This window comes from Paramormyrops kingsleyae, chromosome 1 (assembly GCF_048594095.1).
Source record: "Paramormyrops kingsleyae isolate MSU_618 chromosome 1, PKINGS_0.4, whole genome shotgun sequence".
Lineage (NCBI taxonomy): Eukaryota > Metazoa > Chordata > Actinopteri > Osteoglossiformes > Mormyridae > Paramormyrops > Paramormyrops kingsleyae.
Window position 1 is genome coordinate 66507354 of NC_132797.1, and position 10912 is coordinate 66518265.

Consider the following 10912-nt stretch of genomic DNA (forward strand, 5'->3'; position numbering starts at 1 on the left):
ATACCCCTGCTCCCTGCCCACGATGGTGGGGGGGCACTCGGGTAGTCGTCCGGCTGGCGGCACCCTGGGGTTGCGGCGTCCGTTCCCCCGCATGGCGGAGGGCGGTCCGGAGTGGATGGGCGTGGATGGGATGTCTTTTTGTCTCTGTGTATGTGTCTGTGTATGTTGTGTGAGTGAATGTATGGTCTATGTGTATGGCTGAGAGGTGGGCGGTCCGGAGTGGATGGGAGTGGATGGGATGTCTTTTTGTCTCTGTGTATGTGTCTGTGTATGTTGTGTGAGTGAATGTATGGTCTATGTGTATGGCTGAGAGGTGTGTCTGCGAGGTGTCTGTGTGGGCAGTGTGGGCCTGGGTCCGAGGCTAGCTGCTCCTTCCTGGGCGCGGCTGCCTCCTTGGCATGGTTGCTGGCCCTCCTCCCCGGGTAGTGGCCTGGGGGGGGCTCGAGCCTCTCCGGCGCGGGTGGGGCTCTCTGCTGGGGGCCGGTCGGCTCCCGGCCGCCTGGGGTCCTGGGGCCCTGGCTCTGGCCCGTGCGGGAGCGGCCGTCACCCTCGCGGGGTCGGCTGCCTGTTGCCTCTGGTTCTCTGGGGCTCGTGCCCTATTGGCTGCGGGGGCTGCGCCTGGGACCTCCCTCCTCCTCCTGCTGGGGTGGGGACCCGGCTGTCGTGGGGGCGTGGGGCCTTGGCTCTTCCATGCTCTTGGGGGGCTGCGGACGCCTTGGGTCTCCTGGGCCTTTCTCCACCAGCCTCTGGTTCTGGCCCCCCACCCTCGCTATCAAGTGCATTCCATGGAGAAATTCACACGCACCCAACACACGCATACGTGTTCAAACACCTCCCCCAAACAGATGAACACACATGTAAATACACCTCCACGCTCCCTTCCAAGCACACGCAATAATTTTGTATGTCTGTATATCTGTTTTATTTTCTTTATTTCTGGTTGTGTCTATGTTTTTATCCTTTTTTGGTTGTATTTCAAATGCGTTTTTTTTTTTTTTCTTGCCTTATGTGCTTTTTACGTTACTCCTGTCTTTCTTAGCCTCTCTGTCCCACTGTTGTCTCCGCCTTTTTTTTTCTCCTCTCTCTCTCTTTCTTTCCTTCTCTTTAATCTCTCTCCCTATCCCTTTTCTTCACTCATTTTCCTAATCTATCACTCCCTTTTGGGCAGCACGGCAACTGGAATATTTTACATGTATTAAATAAAATACAATAAATATTCAAATAAAAAGAAATTGACCAACATGAAGGGCCTATACAGAGTTTATAGAGCCCCTCATGGTAAAGCAAATATGTCTGACACAGCAGTGCATTCAGACCATTGTTCTGCTTGCGAAAGCTGCCGGACAGGACACATAAAAAAAAAAAAAATGCATGCTTGATTTTCATTGGCTAATTATGGCCACCACTGTATGATTTATGACTGTCCTATTATGGGTCTGACCTCAAGCTTGGCCATAGTAGACATTTGCCAAATTTCACTCAGATAGGCCAAGCAGTTTAGGAGATATTGAAATTTGGTATTTGTAGCGCCCCCTATTGACTAAATGTGGGCCGCTTTGTATGGTGTCCCCAGAATGGAGCAGGGAGGTAGGACTGTAAGTTTGGTTAAGGTAGGCTAAGGCAGGGAGAAGTTATAGCAGTCAGACTGAAACAGGCCAAATTTAGGTGGGATTTGGGCATGGCTAGTGGCCATAAAATAGACAAATGTCAGACTTTCTTGAATATCTTTTGATCAGCTCAGAGGACTGATTGCTTTGACACCTCATTTGTCTGATTTGGTCGAATAGTGTAGGACTTTAAGGCAGAAGTCAGTTTTGTAAATTATGATATACGGAGCCTAATAGTTTCACTCTAGAAGTTGTAGGGAATATCTGCCTGCATCTGTAGAAAAAAGAATTTCGATTGTAGGACTAACAGGACAGGAGATATTGGCCGAAAACTGTATGGAGGAGCCGTCCAGGAAGCATCCTAGGCAGATGCCTGAACCCATGGTTCGAATTATGGGGGGTACTGTACCCCCCGATCACGACCCTGACCCCCCCAAAGAGACAAAAATAAAAGTTTGGGGAGGGGTCTTAACATTTTTCTTTTGGTGTAAAAAAAAAAAAAAAAAAAAAACCTCACCATGTAGGAAAATTTTATGTAAAACGATTTGACACCCCTAATGTGGACTGTACTATTTTAACCACCTCGGCGCTAGAAGCAGCCAGTCAGTTGCGTCATTCATTCTCATTGAGTGACCTGTTCATTGTGTTCGTCTGTCATGGTACTGTTTGTCGTGCGTTGGTAAATGTGAGTAGCCAGTAGAAGTCTAGCCTGTTGAAAATGTGTTATTTTACAACCTTCATTTATTCGTTTAAGTGTTTCATCAACTAATGCAAGCTGACGTCTTTATAAGTTGAATTACTTACCATTGTCCTTCTGAGGCCGGTGTTCTGTCGAGTTGAGCTACTTTGTCAAGGTAAGCTACTGTAGTGCTAATCGATAGCCCTAACCGTAGCTTACCTCGACAAAGTAGCTCAACTCGACAGAGTTAAATTAAAACTACGGCCCCCAGCCACACCCAGACCATACAGGTGTCATGCCCATTTCAATCACACAGCTATATCTCAGGCCTGCCTCAGCCAATCAACACCAAACTTGAATATATCCTGTAGGACAGTACTTGGGAAGGGCCCTCCAAATTTTGTGCCGATCGGCCAAACGGGGGCGTTACAGCAATGTAACATGTCTGTATTAACCTGGAAAACCAGTGCAACTTACATTTTCTCATTTCTGTTCCAGTCACATATTACTGCTTAAAATCTTTTATACTCCCAAGTTCTCTGAATCATGCCAAATCAAGATATATGTACCGTCCAATGACAGTGATTTGCAGTCTCTCGTGACATTTAAAAACTGCATAAATGACATATTCCTATAACTCCTACAATGTCCACCCCACCTAGGTCATTCTGGTAGCAGGTCAATCAACACAATGCCCTTATGGGTAATTTATAAAAAAAAATTGACCTACCTGTACACTATGGCCACCAACCACACCCAACCTGCACCATTTCCATGCTCATTTCAATCAACCACCTCAATCTCAGTCGTGTTTCAGCCAATCCTCACCAAATTTGACCCACTAATGTATCACTGGACCCCAGACAGACCCTCCAACTTTGGTGCCGATCGGTCAAACGGGGGCGCTACAGCCACTGTCCATATACGTCTATGACCCACCTTAGCAAATTCAGCTGAAATGTCCTTATTTCTCATAAAACCTTGAAAGAATTGTTACTTTTCCCTTCACCTGAGTCCATATTTTTAATTTCCTTTCATTTTTCACCCATTTGCCTCATAGAACATTATCAGACTTCATTTACACATGAGAAGGCCTGAAAGTAATGAATAGCATTTATCAAATGGAGCGCTGACTCCACCTGCTGGCCACACCATTTCCATGCCTGTTTCAATCAAACAGCTATATCTCAGTTATGCTTCATCCAATCCTCACAAAATTTGAATGCTGATCGGTCAAACGGGGGGCTACAGCCACTGTCTAAATATGTCCCACCTTGGCTAATGCAGCTGAAATAACCTTATTTCTCATCAAACATTCAAAGATTAATCACCTTTCCCTTCATCTCAGTCCGTATTTTTAAATCGCTTTCATTTTCCTGCCATTTGACTTTCAGAAATGCATCAAACTTCAGTGATACTTCAGGCTGTGTACACTGCAACAATTGTAATTTTTTCCAGCAGCTAGTCACCACATTTGCCTTCTGGTTGTCATCTACCCTTTTCCCTTTATCCTACCTTGATGAACATTTCTACTGTAATGTCCTAATGTCAGGTCTCATCCTATCATAGTAGTATTTCCTACTTTCTGACTAGTTAAATGCACTGGCCATCAGTTACAGTCTGTACTTCATTTCCCATCATTAGTGAACTACTAATTTTATGCCATTCACTGTTTTTCTCCCCATTGCTTCTGTCCATTAGCTTTGGACCCGCTTGTCACTGCTTGCAGTTATCTTTTAAATAGCTTTTCGTATATGTGTTCTACTCTGCTTCATATAGCTTTTGTTCCCATAACTTCAACCTGTTGCTTGTCACTCGTTAGAAACTTACCATACTTACCCTCAGTTGTACCGAGGTGGGGTCCTCGACAGCTGTATGCTTGGGATGTATTTTTTATCATTTTTAAATATATATTCCCTCCACCGCCCCCCCCTTTGCGGGGGGTGCTTTATTTTTAATTTCCATTGTAAAAATGGCAATTGCAGACACCCCTGGTGCAAGGCCTCCCATACACTGGAGAGGAATATATATTTAAAAATATATATCAGACCCCGACACAACCCAGGCACAAACCCAGCCCACCACCAGCGGAGGGGGCTGGACTCCTCCGGGACCACCCGCAACACCCCACACATTGGCGGGCCCAGAGAGAGCACAAAGGGCCCCCCTCAAGCCCCTATCGCCCCCCTGCTCAGTGTGTGTGTGTATGGTGTGTACATGTGGGTGTGTATGAACTGACGTGTGTGTAATTAAAAACTGTGATGCATTAAAAGTGAGGGAGTGGTCAGGGCACGAGCTCCCCACCGCTGGCAGACGGCGGAATCCTGCGCGCTCCACCCTATTCCCAAAAAAAAATATATATATACATGGTGTATCAGGACTAGATGGTCAGTATGGATACCGAAGGTGCATTAAAATTGTGTGAGCAGGCAAGGCATGTCACCCCACCACTGGCAGACGGTATGCTTGCGGTGTATTTTTCATATTGGTGAATCATGGCCAAGAGACTGAACGTATTAAGACGAACTCACAGGTGGCCCCGCAACTGGCCACGTCGCCCACATAGCATAGAATTAAAGAAGTTTGTTGAATGTCCCCCTGTCACTGTGATGATTTGGGAGATAGTAATTGTCCGACTTCACAACTCACGATTTGGTGGAGTACCTCCAACTCCACTTAGCAGATATACATATGAGGTGATTTAGGTATGGATTGATTCTGATCGTGTGTCGAATAATCATCCTGAGATTCAGATACGTCGTCCATGATTCACCTATAATATTATTGTATTAAGGTTAAACTGCATAAGTATGTTTTTTTTTCCCTTACTAATTACTTATATAACTTGCTATTCAGAATTGACTTGTTTCTCATGAATGGAGTATCCTTATATTGTTTGAAAGAATCCTTGTTCTGGGATGCTTACCCTGTTCAATGATGCTTACCATGTTCTTCTGGGTTTCTGACGGGCTTTCTGAGGACAAGGAAAGGTGTGGCTCAATATGTTTTGCACACCACTGGTCGGTGTATGAGACACCTGCCTCGTCTTCACAGAGAAGAGAAAGTATTGCACAAGGATATTTGTCTCATTATCTTTGATTGAAACCGCATCAAGTGGTCAGTGTGTGTAGGACACTTACACCATCCTCAGGAGGAGGGGGGACGCATTGATTATGGGAACTTGTCATCATTTCAGATTGAAACTGCAAGCAGCATTACTCAGACAAAATTTCGAAAATTTCTAAGCGCTAAAATTAGTATAAAGGAAGGGGGAGATCTGAGTACTGACCGGAGCTCAGACGTGGGATAGAGCACGCGTCGCCCAGCACTTTCTCGGGACTCACGTGCTGGTCTCCTGCCAGGACTGAAACGGGCTCCCCAGTCCGTGTGTGAAGGTGGGTGATGATGGCATGTCCGAGTGTGAATAGCTTTGCAGTGTCTGTGTATTGATTCAATTATTATTGGGATTTCTCATTGCATGTGAATAACAATAATAATAATAGCAATTTGCATTTTCTATGTTTGCATCTTTTACCGTCTTTTATATATATATATATATATCACTTGAATTTGCAGCAATATTCTTGTTTATGATATATGATATTATTTTGCATCGCCTTTGATCCAGTATCTTGGTATTGATTGTAATGCAAACTTATTTTGTATTACTTGTAATAAAGTGTTTTTGAGTGAACCTAAGTGTGCCTGTTTGTTCCTTCGAGAGCCCTATATGCCCTTCACATCATTTTAAAACATTTTGCCGTCACGAACAGGACTTGAGGGGGAGAAGATATAGGACTAAGGAACAAACATGTTTAGGAGAAAGACAGCAGCGCCCGAGCCTGAAGTGCTCCCTGAGTGGGATGAGATGCAGTTTGCTGCGTTAGACCAGGAGATAAGGAAAGGTGGAGGGCCTGTTGATTCTTGGACTGTCGCGTTGAGAAAAGCCGAGCCTCAGCAGGTGTAGACATGCCTTAGAAAGGCTCCGTAAAGGATCCTGTGCTGCTCTACAGAAGCGCTTATGGATCGTGTTGGCTGCGTACAGAATGCAGTATGAGCACACAGACCAAGCTGAGAGGGAGAAAGAAAGACAGACGAAAGAGTTGACTGAGACGTTCAGTCGGATGACCCTAGCACAGGGTCAGGTGGATATGTTGCATCAACATCTGCAACAGGTAATGGGGGTTGCAGAGCGGGCTGTGATGCATGTAGCAAAAGCTAATGCCTGGAAAAAGCGGATTCTGTGTCCAAGAAAAATAAGAGCGTTTGTAGCTACTGCAACTGCTGCTAATTGGGATCCCGAGCGGTGGGATGGAAATATCTGGGACTCAGATCATAATGATGGTGATTACATCTGGGACTCAGGAGGGGGATGGACAATTTAAATTCAGAGGTACAGTGACAGTGTGACCGGTATTGGTGGGGAAGGTGAAATTGAAGAAATACCGAATGTCCGGAGGGTAGCAGGAGATATCTGAAACAATAATATACTCCCTTTGAAAAACAACTTCTGGCATGTAATTGGGCATTATTAGAAATGGAACAGATGACAATAGGACACGATGTCCTACTCTGACCTAGGATTCCTATTATAATTGTTATTTGTATACTGATTCTTGGTCAGTAGCGAATGGTATGGCTGTTTGGATGCCTACGTGGAGAAATCAAAATTGGAAAATTAGGACCAAGGAAGTTTGGGGTAAAGAATTAAGGGAGCGAATCTGGAAACAAGTAAAGAGAATAAAAACACAGATATGTGGGTTCAACAATAAGACGACCCACCTAAACCTGCAGAAGTTATAGCTATGGGACAAGATAACAGCGTGGATGTTATGGAGCCAGGTGCCAAAGTTGGCAACATATTCCAGTTAATAAATGTTAGTTATGAGAAAACTAATGTGCATGCGAGTTCTTCTTTATGTGCATAGGGTGGTTCTGGTGGTGGGTGTGGCTGACGCTGCTGGCGATGTTTGGTTATGCTGCAGTCCCAGGGACCGAGTTGGAACACATTTCCACCTTCAAGCTTAGGTGGAAAAACTGCACCGAGACCCAGCAGCAGGGATGTACTGGCCATCGGGACTACCGGGAGATTCCCGGTGGGCCGCGGTCTTTGTGGGCCGGTGGGTTAGGCATTTAGTTTTTTAATTATTTATAATCGTAATTCTGTTTGGAAGTTTATTGTTGTATAGTTGAAATTAGAGGTCGACCGATATGGGTTTTTCAATAGCCGATGCCGATGACGATATTTAGGAGTCAGGGTCAGCCGATGGCCGATATATGCTGCCGATATTTTTTGGCCGAAAATTGGACGTTTTCCCCTCTATTTGCATGATAAAATATCACATTAATAATAACAAACGATACACAAAATTTCTCAACTTAGCATTTACTGAATACTGACTTGTGTAAATTTAAATATAAACTTAAATAACAAAAACACAATACAACTTATAAACAACTTAAACTTATAAACAATAAAGATAGCAGCATCAGAATCTCTTTAGCAGCAAACTCATTCTTCAGCTCCCAAGCTCACCAGTCTGCTGCAGATATTGCACCTGGCTTTTCCTGGTGTTGGCTTTGTGAAATGCTGCCATACAGGATTAGATTTTTGTTCAGCCATCAGACAGCAATTACTAAAACAGAAGAATAAATGCAAGGTTAGAATTTTTATTATAGTACCTTCATCTTCAATTCATTCTACAATTCCAGTATTCCATGCACATTAAAACAATTACACTCTAATACATTTTGAAGAAAAAAAAACCCACTAAGTGCATCATGGTATGATGAGTAGTGTACACTAACATGTTGTTTCTGTTGTTAGCAGACAGATAGCTTAAAGCCAAATTCACAATCAGAATCTAGTGATCCCGGAAAATAAAATAAAATAACTGTCGTATTGCACAGCCTTGTATGCAAGGACAACATAAGCCCCTAGTGATTGTGACGTTGTCTACGTATAAGCCCGTATAAAGGATAGACATGTTTAATGAGGAAACTAACTGCGCAAAGTCATGCACTTTTTATCTAGACGTCTGACAAATTGTTTGAATCTCCGGTCTCAAATGAAAAAAAGTTGCACAGAAGGACCACTGTCAGCATCAGCTCAAGTAAATGGTAACCACGCTTTCGAACAAACACTTTTCTCCGCCATGCATTGTTCTTAGCAGCTCTGTGTCTCCGAGGACGGCGCTGTCTGTGATCAGGGCAAAGTAACGCAACTCTCACACACGCTGCAGTATTTGAGACCAGCCTGCTCCGCCCCACACACTCACAGAGTGAAACTCTCCGACACAAGAAAAAAAACATAACTGATAACATCGGGCTGATATGGTAATAATTAAAATGTTAACAATTAAAATGATTTTTAACGATTAAAAAACGTCTGTGAGCCCACCAATAAGCGCACAAAACGAACTCTATTAGAATCAATGATCCTTAATGTTACCTGTAAGCTACAGTTGGTTGAAGGCTCATTATCATTACCCCAGTTCCCAATAGCGTAATTCGCGTTTTCTTTTAAAGCAACATTTCATAGCAAACTACTTAAATAAATAGGTCATTGAAAGATCAGAATTTAAGCCTTACCGTTTTATCCCAGGACTCTTCCAAAACTTCTGGCTGTGGTCCTGCACAAGGCAGCATGGGTCACGTGTTCCACAGCAACAATAACACTGGGCTGCCCGCAGACGTGCCTGTCTGAAAATCGGCGTAGTGCACTCGGATATCGGCCGATGCGGATACATTAAAAAATGCTAAATATCGGCCCGATATATCGGCCGGCCGATATATCGGTCGACCTCTAGTTGAAATCCCATGTTTGTGTCTTTCTAATTGGCCGCATAAAGCTGATGCGAACTGCGAGACTGACTGCTAAACTTACAATCAGCACACGTGACGTATTCGCTGAGCATTGGCCAATCAAAATCAAGTTCAAGTTTTTGAGCGGGTGCTGAGCAAGCAACTGCAGCGATTAGCCAAGTGAGCCGATGCCGTGTACTCTGTGTGCAACGATAGTGAACATGATAAAACACAAAATATCAAAACGTAAGGGAGCCGCCGAGAAGTTGAGAGAGAAAAAAAGACAAGCACTTGAGCTAGAGGCCACCAAATGTGTTAAAATAAATCTGTTATTTGCTGGAAGGCCGGCAAATAGGGTGACCACCTAATCCATGTCAGGAGGGACACTATGAGCTACTTCAGCTTTTACGAACTACTTTAAAGCTGAAAGGATTCTGTGCTCTGCTAAAATGTTTGGTTAGTTCCTAGATTGAAAGACTCATCCAGCTGTTTCGCATTAACATTACTGACACATATGCATGATTATAGGAGACTGACCAATCAGCATACGGCAAGAACCCAGTGCTTAAGTGAAATCCTGGTCCTTTTAATTGAAATGTATGAAATGGTAGTTTACAAATCCTGTTGTAGCTCATAGTGTCCCTCCTGACATGGATTAGGTGGTCACCCTACCGGCAAAACACTTAGGTGAAGATGTCAGCAGGGCGGCCCAGACTGCTGAGGTGAGACGGACATTTAATGAACGTGGTGTTAATCAAAATCCACTCTCAAAGGGATTTGCATATTGGTATTGTGATATTGATTTAATACAGCAGTTTCACGAACAAGATGCTAATATTAAGTGACTTTGTCTAACTACAACACTATTGCCTGATTTTACTCTATTTCATCAATTTCAAAGCTGAGCTCCTGCATCTCCACCCAAACAAAGCAGTATTTTGTTTATGAATGAACGTGAACTTATGAATGAATGTTATAGTAAGTCAATGATTCAGCTACCCATTCATAAAGGTTTAATCTGATGTCAAATGCCTACCACCTCCTAGGACTTGCATACAAGTTCCTGCTCACCCTGTCCATCACTCAAGTTGCCTGTGAATGTACATTTTCTTTGCTGAAGTTCATTAAAACCAGACTTAGATCCAAGCTGTCACAGGAGCATTTGGAAGCCTTCATGTTGATGGCAACAGAGAGGGACATCCTCTTCTCTCTGGACTCTGATGTGATCATTGATAAAGTGGCAGAGAAAAGTGAGCTGTTTACTAAGCTTCTTCTGTAGGCCCTTGTAGTGATGTTGAAATATAGTTGCCTCAAGCACCTCTTGAAATATAGTTACAGCTGAAATTTTGTACCCTAAGCATCAATATGTTTCATTAGAATAACAACCATACATCAATTAAGACCTTTCATTATTTACAATAAAACCTGATGAAACAATTAGCATTTTCTTATTTATTATTTTTCAATTCATTTTAATAGTAAATAAATTGTATTGATATTATATTCTAATCAGCCATTTTACATGTATATTGAGGATAATGGAAACTGAATTAATACATATAGATACATACAGTGTGTGTGTGCGCGTGTGTGTGTGAACGTGGTGGGCCGGTGTGGATGATGTCCAGGGCTGTTTTTATGTCCCAGTCCAAACCTGCCCGGCAGCAGGACAACTTCACATGTTCAGCCAACCAACCCTGCTTCATCGTTGAACTACCCCCTGTGAACAGGAGCAAGATGTACTTCTGCAGGGAGTGTTATAGGAGAAAGAAGATTCCCATCCTCGTGTCTACCGGAGTGCCCCTTCAAGTGGGTGTGGGGG

General features: G+C 43.6%; 1 long non-coding RNA gene across 1 annotated transcript; it reads right to left on the reverse strand.

Annotated features, from left to right (window-relative positions):
• Positions 1-7656: 7656 nt before the first annotated feature.
• On the reverse strand, positions 7657-9334 carry LOC140578908 (uncharacterized). The gene is made up of 2 exons (XR_011983179.1): positions 8878-9334; positions 7657-7922 (listed from the first exon to the last, which is right to left on the reverse strand). It is a non-coding gene; the product is annotated as an uncharacterized lncRNA (long non-coding RNA).
• Between the last annotated feature and the right edge of the window lie 1578 nt (positions 9335-10912).